We start from the raw sequence: 18,347 nt of genomic DNA on the forward strand, positions 1-18,347 counted from the left end.
GTGAAACCCTGTCTCTACTAAAAATACAAAAATTAGCTGGGTGTCATGACGTGAACCTGTTATCCCAGCTACTCGGGAGGCTGAGGCAGGAGAATGGCTTAAACCAGGGAGTAGGAAGTTGCAGTGAGCTGAGATCATGCCACTGTACTCCAACCTGGGCAACAAGAGTGAAACTCCTTCTCAAAAAAAAAAAAAAGAAAAGAAAAGAAAAGAAAAAGAAAGAAAATGGAACTGTGTTGTGCAAGGTCTCTTGAGGCCTAGTCTCAGAACTGGCACCCTGGCACCCTTTCAATTTTGTCACATGGTACTGGCCAAAGCAAAGCCTCAAACCTAATCCAGACTTAAGAGACAAAGAAATATCATAGTTTGCATGGAGTAACTTCAAAGTCATATTTCAAGGATGAAAAAACACAGAGGGATAGAAAATTATCAAAGTTTCCCCCAAAATACATGCCTTGTCCATGCGGTCTCTTCGTGTCACTACACTAAGTTTTATCTTTTATTAAAAGTGCATTATTACATTTATGATTTTACAAAGTTATAATAAAAATGAGGGATGGGAGAAAAATCTTCATATTCAAGAGTGGACTCTGTTTCAATTTTTCCCTAACATAACTGATTTAAGGGAAGGAATCAGTTATTCAATATCCAATCAGTTTATTCATAATCAACTGTGATTTTCAATGGCTTGTTTTTATTGAATCCCTTCAGTTATTTATAAAATTACAGCTGCTAAAGTTCAGTCTTTCTTCAGTCTGATTTCTTTGTGTAAAGATATTTGTAATCTATCTCAAGTCAATGTCTTTGCCTAATATTCTTCCACTGCTCTGTCATCTTAGAAACAATAACTGGTACAATTCTGCTGTCTCTCCTCACAGTGTGTATCCACCTCTGACTGAGCAAACACTGCTGGAAAACAAAACAACAAAATCATGCAGGTAAGTACCAGTGGGATGTTTTGGCCTTCGATCTCTTCTGCACTTTAATGTTGCTGTGTGACCCTTGTAAGTTTCCCTAGTTACTCACTTAGTAATTGTCTCCTGAGGGCTTGCTCTTTGAGTAGCACTCTGCTAGAATGCTATTGGGAACGCAGAAATTAGCAAAAAGCAATTTTTCCTTTTGAAGACATTGTGGTCTAGTCTAGTGAGTAAGAAGAATGTAAGCAAATACATGGACATATGTAAAGCAATGATAGCAACAGATTAAGAAGGAATGGTAGAAGTTAATTTAAGAACTTCTTAAAGAGGATTTGTCACAAACATAAAAATCAGGGAGGATTACCCTGTTGAAGTGCGGTCACCACTGTGTCCATTTTCCATTATGGCTATCTCAGACATCTTCCTGTGTGCTCCATGTGCTCTCTTAGTAGAGAGTCTCACCTTAAACCTTTTAAGGAAAACAAAACACAAGAAGCAAACTAGTACTATAAAACCCGCAAACTCACCTGAATTTGCATTCAGTATATTCTCTTTTCATGCTATGATATTGGAAAAAAAAAAAAGGTCTTTTTTTCTTATTTATATCCAATCTTGTTCAGTTCTCCCACGCACGTCACATTTTTCTTATGATCTTTATTTTCTTCTTTAAGTTTAATTGATATACAATATACTGTACCTTTAAATAGCATAATGAGATGTTTCGACCTGTGAAATCTTCACCATAATCAAAATAGAGAACGTATCTATCACCCTTAACAGTTTCCTTGAACCTCTTTGTAATTTCTCTTTTCTTCCTCTCCCTGCATTTCACTTCTTCCATGCTGATGTTTCAAGACAATCATAGATGTACTTTCTATCACTTTATATTAGTTTACATTTTCTGGAATTTTATATAAATGAAAAGAAACATATGGTATGAATTCTTCTTTGTTGTTGTTTTTTTGTGGTTGTTGTTGTTTTTTTTGAGATGGGGTCTTGCTCTGCCACCCAGGCTGAAGTGCAGTGGCACAATAATAACTTACTATAGTCTCCAACTCCTGGGCTCAAGAGATCCTCCCATCTCAGACTCCCAAATAGCTGGGGCTATAGGACACAACACCATGTCCAGCTAATTTTTATTTTTTGTAATGATGCGATCTCACTATGTTGCCTAGGCTGGTCTCGAACTCCTGGACTCAAATGATCCTCTCATTTGGGCCTCCCAAAGTGCTGGGGTTACAGACATGAGCCACTGTGTCCAGCCTGAAATCTTCTTTAGTTGACTCCTACCACTTAGTAGGTAATTTATCAGTGTTGCTTGGAATATTTACACCTCAGTTTTGCATAGATACAAGCTTTCTTTTCATTTGGAAAATACCTAGGGAAGTAATGGCCAGATTAGATAGCAGGTGTTTGTGTAATTTTTAAAGAAACTGACAAACTGTTTGCCAAAGTAGTTGTACCATTTTGTATTTCCATCAGTAATACGTGAAAGTTTAAATTTATCTACACCCTTGCCAGTAGTTGGTATGCTCCTATTTTCAGTTTTATATCTTTCTGATAGATTTATAATTGTATTTCACGGTGGTTTTAGTTTTTACTTTCCTAATGATTAATATGTTGAACGTCTTTTCTTGAGCTTATTTGCCATCCATCCAGCTTCTATAATGAAGTAAGTGTCTGTTCAATATTTTACCTAGTTTTGAAAAAGTGGGTATTTGATTTCTTAAGTTTTGAATGTTCTTTATATATTATAGGTATGTTTTAAAAATCATATTTATGCCTTACAAAGATTTTCTCCTAGTCTATAGCTTATATTTCTATTCTCTTATCAGCATATTTTGTATAGTAAGTATTTTCAATTTTGATGAAGACCAATTTACCTTTTTTTGTTTTCTAACTATGCTTCTGATACTTTATCCCAGATATCTTTGCTTAACTCAAAGGCACAATGATAGTTGCTTATGTTCTCTTTGAGAAACTTTACAGTTTTGTATATTACATTTAGGTTCATAATCCATTTGAATTAACTTTTGGATAAGGTAAGAAGTACAGATCAAATTTCCTTTTTATTCTGTTTTCCTTTCTTCCTTCCTTCTCTTGTTTTCTTTTATATATTGTTACCCAATTGTTGAAACACAGTTTATTGAAAATACAAGCCTGCTTTTACTAAACAGGATTTGCATTAAACTTTTGGACATGCTCAAATGACTATATGATAACCAAAGGTTTATGACCAGCCAGTAGTTGAGCTTAGAGTTTTGAGAGAAGAGAGACTACATGTTTTGGAAATTGTGTTATACAGATGGTAATTGAATATATGAGAACATATGATATAATTAAAGAGAAATATATGCAATGAGAAAAGAAGGGATAAAAGAGTGAGAAGGCCAAACAGAAAGGGAAAAAGGAATTAAGAAATCATTTTTTGTCAACTTGCAAATTTTAATTTTTCTGCAATAGAAAAACTAATGGATATTTTTTCTATTTTTGAGTTAACTTTTGTATTTTCCTAAAGTTGTAAATTCTCATGCTTTTTAAGAAATAATATTAAGAGATTCCATGTACATTTTATCCAGGTTTTGTCAGTCAAAACATACTGTAAACCTGTAGTACAACATCACACACAGAACATTGATATTGATATAGTCAAAATGCAGAACACATCTGTCATCACAAGGATCCCTCATGTTGTCCTTTTACAGCCACACCTACACCACCCACTTTCTCCCCCTTTCCCCATCTCCACCCACTCCTTAACCCCTGGCAAACATTAATCTGTTTGTATTTCTGGAAAAAAGAAATTTCTATATTTTCTGGAAAAAAGAAAATCATAGAAATACACACAGATATATAACAGAAATACAAACTGTTATATAAATAGAATTATACTGTGTGTAACTTTTGGGGTTGGCATTTTTCACTCAGTATAACTCTCTAGAGATTCACCTAGGTTGTTCATATCAATAGTTTCTTCATTTTTTACTGTAGAATAATATTCGATGATATGAATGTATCACAGTCGGTTTAGCCTTTCAGCCATTGATGGATGCCTGGGTTGTTTGCAAATTTGGGGTGTTACGTTTTAAATAAAAACATTTTAACAGTTTCACGTACAGGTTTTTGTGTAATGTAAATTTCCATTTTTCCAGGATAAATGCTTGGGCATGCATTGCTAGATTGCAGTATAGTTGCAGGTTTAGTTTTTTTAAGAATTTAGAAGCCTTGCTTTTTTTTTTTTTTTTAAAGGAAGTGAGGAAAAGAGGTCGTAAGAGTTATATGGTAATTACTGCAATAATATTGGTGGAACAATACTTTCTCAAATGTTTGCACTGTTTTATAGACAGGAGGCAATTTCAGTTCAATTTTTGATAACATTTCTACCACTTTTTGAAGTCTGGTTAATCAGCAAAACAATAATCAGGCCCTGACTTGCAGTATTTCTTAGTCTCCACAGTGTGAATACTCCTGCCACGTCCTATTTCAGGTTACCAACACGATACCAATGAGCATGAAGTTAGGAGCAGATTCTCATAGCACACTCTTGTCTGGTATTTCACCATATTAATGCAATAGAATTAACTTTAAGAACATAGATAATAGTAAAATATAGTAAGATAATTAGAAAGTGATTATATTCTTTAGTGTCTTCACTTATTTAACTATAAATTTACATATAACTTTATTTTTAATAAGAGCTCTTTTTGACAACAGTTTTGACTTAAAAAATTCCACAAACTTGAGCAAGCGGCCCTCAGGAACCAGTATAAATTGGCTTCAGAAAACCACTTAATGTTTCTCAACTCTTGTGCCTCACTAATTATTTTCCATCTTTTCTATGTGTTCTGGTACAATTACCTCAGTATGCTATACTTCATTTATGTACCAGCTTAGCTCTTAAAAATGGACTGCGCTTTCCCTAGGCAATCATTTCTATATATATACATATATATTTTTTATTGTACTTTAGGTTCTGGGGTACATGTGCAGATCATGCAGGATTGTTGCATAGGTACATACATGGCAAGGTGGTTTGCTGCCTTCATCCTCCATCACCTGTATTTGGTATTTCTCCCCTCATTATCCCTCCTCACCCTCCCCAATCACGCTGTCCCTTCCCTACCCCCTACTACTGACTGCAGTGAGAGTCGCTCCCCTCCCTGTGTCCATGTGTTCTAATTGTTCAACACCCACCTATGAGTGATAACATATGGTGTTTGGTTTTCTGTTCTTGTGTCAGTTTGCTGAGAACGATGGTTTCCAGATTCATCCATATCCTTATGTAGGACACAAACTCATCGTTTTTTTATGGCTGTGTAGTATTCCATGGTGTATATGTGCCACATTTTCTTTATCCTGTCTATCAATGATGGACATTTGTGTTGTTCCAGGTCTTTGCTATTGTAAACAGTGCCACAGTTAGGATGTCGATCATTAAAAAATCTAGAGACAACAGATGCTGGGGAGGATGTGGAGAAATGGGAACACTTTTACACTGTTGGTGGGAGTATAAATTAGTTCAACCATTGTGGAAGACAGGATGGCGATTCCTCAAGGACCTAGAAAAGGAACTAGTATATTTTAATATTGTATTTTTCATGGTTATATAATTAAAACATATCTGCTATAAAAATCTGGATATATGAGAAGGAATATAAAAATCACCAATAATTATCTATCACCTGTATAATCATAACATTTTAAAAGTACATTGGAATTTTATTTTATACCTAGTCTTAGCTTCAGAGAACCAAATTATAAGTTTATCTTTGATCATTTACTTCTTATCCTAAAACTATATATATATAAATATATATGCATATATGCACATATATAATATATATACATGTATATATATAAATATGTGTGTGTGTGTATATATATATTTGTATGTATTTGGCTGAGGCAGATACTGTTATCTATTTCCACATATTTCTTTCCAATAGTGCTAAGATTAAATCTGCAGCAGCAATGTGCTGTCTCTAGGTGTTGGAATATTTAATCTATACCAGTTATGACAATTCTGCTCTCCATTTTTCCAGTTCCTCTGGTAACTAGGGTGGCTGAGTGACTCATAATGTTTCAATGAGTCAAACGGGTAAGAAGGGAGATGTTTTTCAAGGAAAGCTTTTACTTTCCTGATAAAAGCTGATAGGTGTATAAAATAAATGCAATTTCTCCATTTTCCTGCCTTAAACATGGATGTCTGGAGCGGCCTCAGGCACTTAGTGAAGATGAAGTGACAAGCATAGACGGGAAGGCAAAGAGAATTTCAGAGATGCCAATGCTGACATCTTTTAGCTACTGCATTGAAGCCAAAGTTTTCTACCTCCAGAGTTCTTTTCTTTTTAAGAGAGAAGAAAAAATCTTGTATATTTAATCCACTGTTAATAAAATATTTTGGCCTGAGATACCTACCTTCCTGTTGCCTGCCTTCCCTTTCATAACCCAGATTCCAGACCTACTGAGCTAGGCTGTTTAGCATTTACTTCTCTGCTTCTGCGCTTCTGCTTACATCAGCCTGTCTGGCAAGGATGTGCTTTCTCCTTGATCACCTAGCTTTCAGGACAAGATAAAGTATAATTTTTCCATGTAACTATTTTGACTCTATTCAGTCCTCTGTCCTATAGAATAGAAAATGCTTTCGCCTTTTGTCTTTATTGTTCCTTGTAGATTTCTCTATTGCAGAGCCCATGGCTCCTGCAGGCTTTGTTTATATGTACGCATGTATGTATTTGTTTATATGTACGTCTCTCTGAACTTTCACTAGCATAATATTGCCTCATCCCACCCCCTGCTTTTGCATTATTGCTCGCCTCAAAACCCTTTTTCCATTTCACCTAGTTGCCCCCTTCTTTCCCACTGAGTTTTAATACCATCAATATACTTCATACCTATTTATACATTGTGTGCCTAGCTGTCCTTAAACATAACAAAGTAAGATGTTTCTACTTCCAGAAGAACTCATTTTGCCCACTTCTGGCCATATTACTCCTGTTTATAGCACAATGCCTTACCCACAGTAAACATTTTGTAGACAATTGTTGAATTTAAAAGGTAGTTTTGACTTTCAGAAACTTAGCACAAAATGTATGTCTGCATAAGGCAAACAGAAGAAAGTACTTGAAAACTTTCTCAATTCATTTTTACAGCCTATTTCTAAGTTGTCATTGTTTTTTTCTTCTATTAATATAGGGGGCCGTTTTCTAGTTAGTATTCTTTCTGTTGAGAATTATAAGTAGCCGATCTTCAAATGGTTAAAACAAAAGGAATATTGTTGACTTATGTGATGGGAAAGATTGGCTATGATTTCGACCTCAGACCCATCTTGATCCAAAGCCTCATAAAGTATCACCAATATTTTATATTCTCAGTCTTCTGAGTCTGCCCTGTTCTCCTACTTTATTCTCAGACTTGCCCTTCCTGGCTATAAAATGAACTCCTCTGGCTACTGGGTTCCATCCTTGTAGATTTCTCTTCCAGAGATAGAATTTTAAGTCTTTGCCCTACAAGCGCAAATTGTTTTCCATTTCATTTCATTGCTGGGGGCATGTGCTAATTCCCAGGACTAACCCCTACAAACTGGAAGTGCAAATACTGCACTAAGTTTCATCACTAGATGGCAAAGCAGGGATGGGGATTGAGGACTGCGGAAAAGGACAGTTGAGTGGAAAGAATAGGCCGTAAAGTATGAGTTGGAACCTGCAGAGGCGATGAAACAGAAAAATTTAAAAACTGGGTTATTTCAATGGGCAATGTTATGGTCTGAATCATATTTCTCAAAATTCTTGCTGAAGCTCTAACCCCTAGTACCTCAAAATGTGACTATATGTGGAGATAGGGTTAAAGAGGAGAGTAAGATTATTTTACTTCATTATGAGTAGTGTGTCCTTATAAAAAGAGGAGATTAGGACATGTGCACACCCAAACTGAAGGATGATCCTGTGAAGAGACAGCGAGGAGACGGCTACCTACAAGGCAAGGAGAGAGTCCTCGTAAGAAATCAACCCAGGTAACATTTTAATCTTGCACTTCTAGCCTCCAGAATTGAGAGAAAAGACCTTTCTATGCTACCCAGTCAGTGGTACTTTGTCATGAAAGCCCTAGAAAACTAGTCCCCTCTCCTTCAGAGAGGGGAGCCAGCCAGCATGCCCACTGACTGCAAAATTAATTTTGCTCTTTAGTGCCTGTGAAATGAGGAGACATTACTGGTGGTTCAGAGATGCTCTTGGCTAAGGGAGGTTATTGCACTGGGATGTCTTTTCTCAATTTTTGCTTCAAGGTACTCTCACTGCAAAGTTAAATTGACATTTAAGGCCTTTTCTGAGGTGAGTTGTTATGTGAATTTTGACACCTCGATCCACTTAAATTGGGTCTCTTAATGCAGCTAGAGAAGTAGAGATTATTTTGGGTCAGGTTTTCTTTTATAATCCCCCAAAGGTTGAGCTGAGTGCTTTAAAGAGTAGGTACAACTTCCAGGTTTAAGGGCAAGGCCAATAGTCCAACGGCTGAGAAGGGATTCAGGGATTCTCTCTTCCTGAAAACTCAAAGCAGAAGTGGAACACAGAGACTCTTTCAATGGGCTGGAAATTATCTTTTATGGTGGTTTTCTTCATCGTGCATATTTAATTGAAATCTGCATTTGTAAGCCTCCCTTTTGAATGTTTTCTTTAGAAAGTGTGGCTGGTGGCTAAAGGCACTGCATGTAAGAGGCCTTGGTTTATGACCTCACTGGACGTTAGCCAGTTGTGCAACTGGCAAAGTAAGTCGCTGTAACTCTGTATTCACCTGTATTCATCTGTAAAATTGAGACTCTAATATGGCTCACCTCACAGAACTTCTGTGAGGATTAAGTTCAATAATGCTCACAAAGCATCCAGCATAATTCTGGGTTTCTATAAAGAGATCTATGATGCTTTTGTACTGGGCTAGTATTCAATGGTAATTAATAAAAGTAGCATAGAATACCAAAGACCATTGTGACCATAGTGGGGAAAAGAACATGATTTTTCTTTTTTTTTTTTTTTAATTTGATGAGTACCATTCAAGAAGAAACTGGGAGAAGGATACTCGTCAAACAGATTTACAGCTAGGTCTATGTCTAATCATCATAAGTGTAAAACAGGCACCTGCTATTATTTCAAGTACTGAGCAAAACGATGCTAAAATAGGCCGGTGCTTGACGTATCTTTGACTTGTTTTGAATTGTTTGCTGGTTATGTTCCTTTGAAAGGCCAATTTCTTAATTAGTTTCTCTGAAATTTGAAAAGGATTTCCTCTGGTCTCTCTAATCTGCTGTAGCCTCACTTCAATCTATTCCGTGTTGCAGTATTATGCTAAATTTTCAGTCTTCTTTCTTGCCAGTTTTCAGGTCTGGAACATCTTCTGACTATACTTGCTGGCTTTTTTATTTGGCTTTTCAGTGCTCACAGGGAAAACTTTGTTTAATGTCATTGTGTTTTGGTCTTAAATAATATATAAAAGCAGAATAAAAAATTGAATTTAGTAACTGTAGTCTAATTAAAACTTTAGGGGATATATGAAATATTATTTACTTGGACAAAATTGCCTGAGATTTTGCATTAATATAAGTAATTTATGTCAGCTATTTCAATTAAGGTTTTCTTTTACATATTAAATTTGTGTAGCAATTTTATTTATTTATAGTTTTTTGAGGTGGAGTCTAGCTCTGTCACCCAGTCTGGAATGCAATGGTGTGAGCTCGGCTCACTGCAACCTCCACCTCCCAGGTTCAAGTGATTCTCCTATCTCAGCCTCTCAAGTAACTGGGATTACAGGAGTCTGCCACCTTGTCTGGCTAATTTTTTTTGTATTTTTAGTAGAGACGAGGTTTCACTATGTTGGCCAGGCAGGTTTTGATCTCCTGACCTCAAGTGATCCACCTGCCTTGGCCTCTCAAAGTGTTGGGATTACAGGCATGAGCCACTGTGCCTGGACAGCAATTTTAAATAAAGGGATCACATCACATAATATGAACACAGAAAGAGATATATACTTTGTTTTTTAAGTAATTGTACATCTCTCTATGTGTATATATGTATGCATCTACAATTACATATGTATAGAAAAGATGTACATATTTATGTAGACACACATATACAGTGTGCTAAGTACACAACGGGAACTCAGTGTATCTTTAGTAAACGTGATACACATCTTGAGGTATATATCCCTGCTGTGTGTGACAGGTAGCTGGTTGATATTCATTGCAAATTATACTGAAATTGAACAGAATCCTTCTGGAATGAGTAAATATAATCAAGAATACTCTTGGAACAAAAGAGTAGAAAGACAGGCACAGCATCATGGAAACAACCATGAGTTACCAGTTATTAATTATGGATTTTAATGGTCATGAATTATGAAAAATAAGAATAAAAGTTTTTCATGTGTGGTTTAGAGACTTCTAAACTTTGAAAATATAAGGTGGAGGATTGTCCAGATATCATCCAATACATACTGTTGATGATAAACAATTTACTACATGTAAAAGTGAATATCTGGGAGAGAAATTGAAGTATAAAGTGGGAGACGTTAGCTTCCTACCAGTTACCATATAAAAATGTTTGTGAAGAGTCTTGCTTTTCTAGACCTCAGTCTCATCATCTACCTAAAACAACGCCAGGAAAAGAGCGTTCTCTGGGTGATATGTAAGAACCTTTCTCCGCTGATGTCTTTGGATTGCCGTGGACATGGTAGGTGACGCAGGTCATGTGGTTGGGAGATAGTGACAGAGTGAGGAGACAAAGGAGGCATTAGGATGAGGCGGATACATTAGTGTGGTTATATGGAGAGCAGACAGGTCGCAGAGTCTAGCATAGCTAGGTGTGAATCCTAGCTTTGCATATTAGGGGTGATCACTTGATTTCTTCAGTTACACTTTCCTTATCTATAACTGGGCTGTTGGCAGGATTCTCACCTCATTCCAACTGCAGCAGCCGTGGCATCCCTTAGTGGAGGTGAACAGTTCACGTGGTGAAGATGTATATTCTCTAAGACCACTGGGAGGAAAATAAAGAACAATAGGAACCACAACTGACCTCACAGATAGTTTCATATTATTTTGGCAATTTCATTATATTTCTGGCCACCCACTAATTTTTCCTGAGAAAGATAAGGGGGTATGGACTTGCTCCTTCCACCACCCCTTCTTTTGATGCTGGAATACATTGATTAATTTCATCAAATTTTGCACTGCGAACATGTAAAAATCACGTTACATAATTTTATCTACTCCACTCTTAGCTTGCAGAAGATCAAATGCATGTCTTATCCATCTCATATTAAATATCTCTAGCATGCTGCCATGTATATAAAGATGCTCAATAAATTTTGTATTGAATAATGTGTTGGATGAAAGTGAAAAAAGGGGCACAGGAAACCTTACAAAAGTATTTATTTTAAAACCAGATTAAATACAGGTTATGCTCCATTTTTTTTTATTTCCTCAGTGTCAAATATTCAGTAGTATATGTTTTAAGTGCGTTTCGAATGCATTCATGCAACAAACATAGATTCACTGCTTCTGTTTTCTACATTGAAATTTTCAAAGCATTCTAATGATAAATCCTGTGAAAGGTTTTGACCATAATGGCTTTTCAAAGCTTCCACACAAAGAATTTCAGTTAAGACCAGGGCATAAATAAGACCTCAGTGCTGAAGCAGAGGAAGGCCCTGTATATCTAACCCCATTAAATGAATCATTTATTTTGCTACTCATCTGTCATGTTTTGAAGGTCACATAACAATGCTTGTTTCTTACGGCCCATCGGCAAGCTGTAGAATCAGAGGCTGAACCAAGTCCTTGAGTCAAATACTTGAGATGAGTAATTGTATTTCCAGGACTAATACCTGCAGTTATGTTCACTGGGTAAAATCGAATCTCACGCCCTGGCAGGGCACAGCGTGCCTGCAAGGGCATGAAAAAGATTTCTCCACATCCCATCCAGCTTCGAAACAGTTATGTTATATTGAAATTTCTGGAACATGGTCAGCTTTATTTTGTCTCCCCTAATACATGGTCAGGAGATTTGTTTACAAGTGGAGGTGACATACATAATAGTCTGTATAGCGTGTGTCTAAAGCAGGTGGATCTGGGTTTGAAATTCTATTTGACAGATTATCTGCTGTCTTTCATCAGACAAATTGCTTAACCTCTCTGGACCTCATTTTTCTTAACTATAAATGGAGACTGATATCTATCTTATAAGGTTGCTGTGAAGATTTAATGATTTAGCACATATAAAGTGATTTTTACAGTGTCTGACATGTAGCAGATACTCATTGTATGTTAATATTCATCATTTGCCTGTTCTTTCTTACGCTGAAGTCACTTATGGTTAGAATCCTCCCTTGGGCTAGGCAGGAGAGCCCCTGGCAATTCTGGTAAAACCAGCTCTTCGCATTGCTATATGTTCTATTTATTCTTTTCACAGTTCTGTTAAATTTTAATTTATTAAGTTATAACTTACGTATATAGTAAAGCACACAAATCTTATGTATATAGCTCAGTGAATTTTAACATATAATACATGTGTGGAACCACCACCCTGATTAATATATAGGATATTTCCAACCCCCAGGAAGTTCCATTGTGCCTGTGTTCTAGTTGGTTATAGCCAGGACTAGCTGCATAATTTTCACCTCCCACTCCAAAATGAATATGTGGGGCTCTTAGTTCAAAAAGTGTTAGGAATTTCAACGCATTGAGAGCAGAGCTTTAAACTAAGCACAACACCTTTCTTTCTGGTTGTGGGGTAACCGTGAATCCTACCCCGATTATATTTCCCTACCCCAGGTTAATTTTTGTTTCGGTTTCTTTTGTGATCAGTTATGTTCGTGAACATCATGTAGATGGAACCATACAGTACTTACTCATTCATGTTTGTGTTTTCTGTCTTTCAACATGGAATCTGTGAGACTCATCCAGGCTATGGCATGTTTTATGTTGTGTATATCCTACTGTGAAAATACATAATCCAAATTATTTATCTATTCCCCTATTGATGGATATTTGGAATGTTTCCAGTTATACATAAAGCTGCTTATATATGTCTTTGGGTGGATATTTGCAGTTATTTCTTTTGGACATATACTTTGGAATGAAATTGATGAGTATGGGCAAAACACTTTATATGAAATCAGGGAAATGCAATGAAAACCACAATGAGATTCCATTAAACACCCACCAAAATGTCTAAAATTAAAGAGACTGGAAATTCCATATGCTGGTGAAAATGTGGAGGAACAAAAACTCTCATACTTGAAGGGAATAAAAATTGGCTCAGTCGCTTTAGTTTAACGCATACCTGCTTTATGGCCCAGCACCTCCACTCCTAGATATCTGTTTATGTTTTACCTTCTGAAGCCATTTAAAGGAAATATTAAGCATCAGGTTGAAATCTGTTAAATTTTTTGTATAGATTTCAACCTGATTCTTAATTTATTAATATGCTGCAGTGGCCATTTCAAATAAGACTTAAGGAACCATACCTAAGTCCTTGGTCATGAAAGCTAGGTCCCAACTTTCTATTTTCACATATGCTGCAACTTTGCATCTGTTTTCCTGCTTGTAGATATGAGATGGGTCAAGACAAAGGAGGCCTGATGAGATAGGAAAAGATTATCATTAAGAACCATCTTTCATTTCCTATTTTTGTAGCTTCTTGGTGAAGGAAAGCAGAAGTAAGACACACAGGCACTTGTTCTGTGAAGTGAAGATTTACAGGCCTCAGATACATCCTTATGAGATGGGAGTACTAGCTGATTTATAGGCAGTGTTCAGAAAGAGCCTCATCACAAACGTGACATTCTTAGAGCAGCAGGCTCAGCCTTCCCCTTTCCTTAGCTCATTGGTTTCTAAACATTGGCCCCTTCATCATGTAACCTAAAGTCTTAGGGAAATTCTAGAAAATTCATATTCTTTAGCTTTATGCCTTTAAGACTCTAATTCTGCAGATCTGGGTTAGGACATGAAACCTGTGTTTTTCAAGAAACTCTTAGAATGACTCAGTAGTAGAGCATGTCATAGCAACAACTGTTAGAACTACAGAATTTCATTGAGCCTCAGCCTATTCAGCTGGAGTATAGATACCTGACTGAACTTTTGCTGACTCCCCCGCTAGAGGGTTATACCATTTCTTAAATCTCTGCAAACAAAAGCAAAAAATTAATTAAGAATAGACTGAAGTCACCATTTACCTAACAAAACCTGCGACTTTGGCCATCTACTTTGGCAGGACCTACTGTGACTCTGGCCATCTACTTTGGCAGAACCTGCTGATTGGATGGGTCCGTCTTGAATAATAAATGTCTAAACTCTTAAGCTAATCACGATGCTCTTTGGTCCTCTCAGATGCCTTTGACAAAGTCAGTCTCTGTAGCTGAGCCAGGTGGCAATTAAGACAACCTGTTGAATATTTACTATGGGCTAGCCACTCTGCACATAACTTATCTTATTTAATCATTAAAACAACTTTTGTGAGCTTAATAATATGATTATGCTTATTTACATGACTTGCCTATTTAAAGTTCTAGAAAACAGTGAGGGGCTCTGTAATTCTGTAAAACTTTTTGAGTCTAAAGTGAGTATATTTGAGGTTACTAGGGGAAAACCAGGGTTTGAACACAAGTCTTTCTGATTTTGTAGATGATAGTTCACATCTAGACCCAGACTCCTTTGCTTCTTTGCCCAAACACATTGGCAAGGTAACAACATGTATTGTATTAGAACGTGGCTTTTATTTGTCATATTATAAATGTAGGACTTGAGAGTTTTAGAATTCCAAAGAATTTTCACTCCCTGCTACAGAAGCTAACTTATTTTCTTCTGAGGGATGGAGAAGTGCAAGGAGATCAGGGGATAACGAAGCTCCTTTTCAGGATGTACATAAATCAGATTGCTCTTCTTAGTTATGTTTTCCTCATGCCCACAGCAGGTTGATCTAAATAAACAGATAATTTACTCAGGCTCTTACAGACATTCCTACCTATTTGCTGATCCTTTTATTAAATGAAACAGGCCTTTTTATTCCTTTTCTGATATTGCTTGTTAATAGAATAATCTTAAAGCTATTAGCATTTAAAGAGGAATTAGACAAAGATGTCCTGAATTGTCCCTTCTCCTGGATCTTGGTACTCAGGGGACCCTCGCTTTGGCTAATGCATTGATCTCTATCAAGCACATCATGGAAGGGAAGCGTTTGTGAAAGTCATTTCAGTTGCAGACTTAGGTTTACCTGCACCTTAGTATTCAATCCAAAACAACGGTGACTGAGAACATCCCAGAAATTAAACACACATGTGTGTGCATGTGCACGCAGACACAATAACATGAGAAGGTCTTCTACATTTCTTGAAATGCCCTTGCTTCAGCCACAGACCCACACAGTTTAGCTTATTTCCATGGAAACCAAGCAGAGGAGAAAAGTATAACATCTCTTCCTGGTTCCTTTCACCATCCCCCCCAACCCCCCGCCCCGGGAAAATTTACAATAACTGTGCCTCATGACATAGCATATGGAGTAAGTGCTTTGATATAAAAACAGACACACTGGGGTTTAAATCCTGACTCAGACCTATTCGAGAAGTGGGATCTTAGGAAAATCATCTCCGAACTTTAAATTTGCATACATGCAATATGAACAAACGTCATTAACATATTCTTTATATCATAGGGTTTTGAAATGCTTTGCATACTACCCAGGACAGGGTTAAATCAACAAACATTGAATGTTAATAATAACGAAGACCGAAATAAGAGTTCTGGGAAGTGACATCAAAAAATAGCAAGATTCTTGTCTGTTAAATGTAAAATTTCTCAGAGATGAGAAGAGTGTTTTTCTATTTTGTTTGGTTTAGAGGGACAGTATGATATAGCATTTTAGACCTAAGCTTGAATGCATGCTCTGATTCAGGCACATTTCTTAAGCTCTTTGAAGTTCAATAATCTATAAGATGGGGGTGGTTGCACTCCCAAGTGATATAGGCATAGATTCTACAAGAAAATGTTTGTCAGTGGCCGAGCATATTAATCATGTTCAGTATTATATAATTTCGATCTCCTTTTCCTTTTCTGGGACCAGGTATCAATGCTTCATGCACTGACAAGAGTTGAAGAGAGAATGGATAATGGATGGTGAGGGGCAAATAGTCAGTGGAGCTGTGTGGGAAGGAGGGTGGCAGGAAAGCAATCAATGTAGGAAACGAAGGTGAGGCTACGTTCCACTTTGAAATACTAGTTCCTCTTACTCCTACAAACAGCCCTGAAATCCTACTGAGATTATGACTTCCCAGTACTTAAGAAACACTAAATGGATTTTCAAGAAAAAGCAGCCAACACACACACTCAAAAACATAGACACTCTTTTGGAGTGATTTCCCTGTTTCTTGCCAGTTCATGTTGATTCATAGAGCAAGATGTATGAATTCTGTTCTAACTTCTAATTTGCTCCCATGTTTTTCCTGCCCATGGGAGAGCTGCAAGAACGCTAAGAGAGAGATTCGAATGACATATATATGTGTTTTTTCTGAAGTTAGGAAAGCATCTTTTTTGATCAAATCAGTGACAAATCTAGGCCCTCCACCTACAGACTATGGCTCTTTAAGCCTCCAGCCAGGCGAAGCCACTGGGGGGTTCTTTCTCCACATTGCGACTCAGATTCCTGCACTTCCCCAGCCTTCTAAACTCTAACCACTTCTTAGGGCACCACGGGATTCACAGCCCTCCTGCTGCAGCTTCAGGGCTGGCTGCAGATCTTCCTTAATTCCCCTCATCATTTGAGTCGCATGTGTGTCTCCCTAACAATACAGCACCTGCACAAGCACTGCCCTTGTCACCATGACAACCAGCACAGGACGAGGATTAGGCAGGCTGCGCAGAAGGAGGTCATGTTCCCATTCTCCTGCTGGTGGTGCTGCTGACATAGGATCCTTCCCACAGCCACCTTGATGCTGGCTGCCTAGGGGGCCTTTCTCTTCCACTTCTGGGATGGGGGTGGAGGGGAGTGCGTAGGGCTAGAGCTGAAAGCTGAGTGAAATTCCAGAAGGAACTCAGGTGTTGGAGGGAGAGGTTCCAAGGCTCCAGGGAACCAGAGGGTGGCCTTTCTTTTCCTGTTAGCACTGTCTGAGCTTCAGTCTTTTAACAGATGAAGTGCTCTCTTTGTGAGCAGGAAGAAAAGAGGAAAAAAGAAATTCAATCAATAATTTATTGAGGCTTCCTGATGCTTAACAAGCCACTTGTCTCACAGGCCTCCACCTCCCAACCACCAGCATAAAATGAACAGGCTTCAGCAATAAAGCAGAGTAAAAAAGGCAGAAACCGGGGAAAAACAGAAACGGGTTGGAATTCCAGCTCTACTACTTGAGAGTTTGTCAACTCCTGACTTCCTTGAGGTTCTCAATTCAGGCACTAATCACTGATCAGCAAATCAGTCCCTCATTCATCATGAGGGTAAAAAGAAGTCAATAAGTATAGCATGCCAGGAATATCTATGACCTGGATGGACAAGAAATTGTAACTTCCATTATGTTACTATGAACATAGAAGTACCATTAGGATAAGATTAGGATTTTGAATCTCTTTCATCTGGAAGTAGTGGTAATTGACAGAAAACCTTTAACCAGGATGTGGAAGCAGCTGGTAATTTGAATACTCTCACACCATATTTCTTAAGTATGCTTCCTGAAACTGTAGCATCAGTATCACCTGGGAGCTTATTAGAGAGCAAATTCTTTGGTACCACGGCAGATCTAGTGAATCAGATCTCTGAGGGTAGGGCCCAGCAATGTGTGTTTTTAACAATGCCCTGCTTAAGTCTGGAAACTGAGTGCTCTAATGGAAGCAGAAGACCTTTAGACAAGATGTAGAGCTTCTGGAGAACAGAGAGCATGTTACGTGTATTTTTATGTCTCTGGTACTGAGATGAATGGAAAAATGAGGAACACTCTACAAATGGCACCATGAGAAAATAGAGTAGTAGTGTTTGAGGGAGGCTCTTTGAGGATGGATTTAAGCTTTCTTGTCCCATTTGGGGATAGAGAAGTACTTGGAACACACAGAGGTCAGGACAAGACTACGAAGAGTGTAGAGACCTGAGGTCTGAAGCAGTGGCAGAGATGATCACTACTGTCATCATCATTATCTTAACATTATCATCACCATCATCATCATCATCACCTAGTGTCAGCATCATTTCCACAAGACCAGGCAGAACTTGTCACACTTCATTAGATATCAGCACAAGATCTGTATTAACTGACTATACTCCAGGCTGACCAGATGAACAAAGACACATATCCAAAAGCACAAACTCCATAAGTCACCTTTAATGAAGACCGTTTAGTAACAGATATCACCTTTCCTAAATCAAGACAATGTGAAAACTTCTTGATAGCATGATTCTTTTTCTC

Source organism: Sapajus apella, unplaced genomic scaffold (assembly GCF_009761245.1).
Source record: "Sapajus apella isolate SASKATOON/1434 unplaced genomic scaffold, GSC_monkey_1.0 scaffold14, whole genome shotgun sequence".
Lineage (NCBI taxonomy): Eukaryota > Metazoa > Chordata > Mammalia > Primates > Cebidae > Sapajus > Sapajus apella.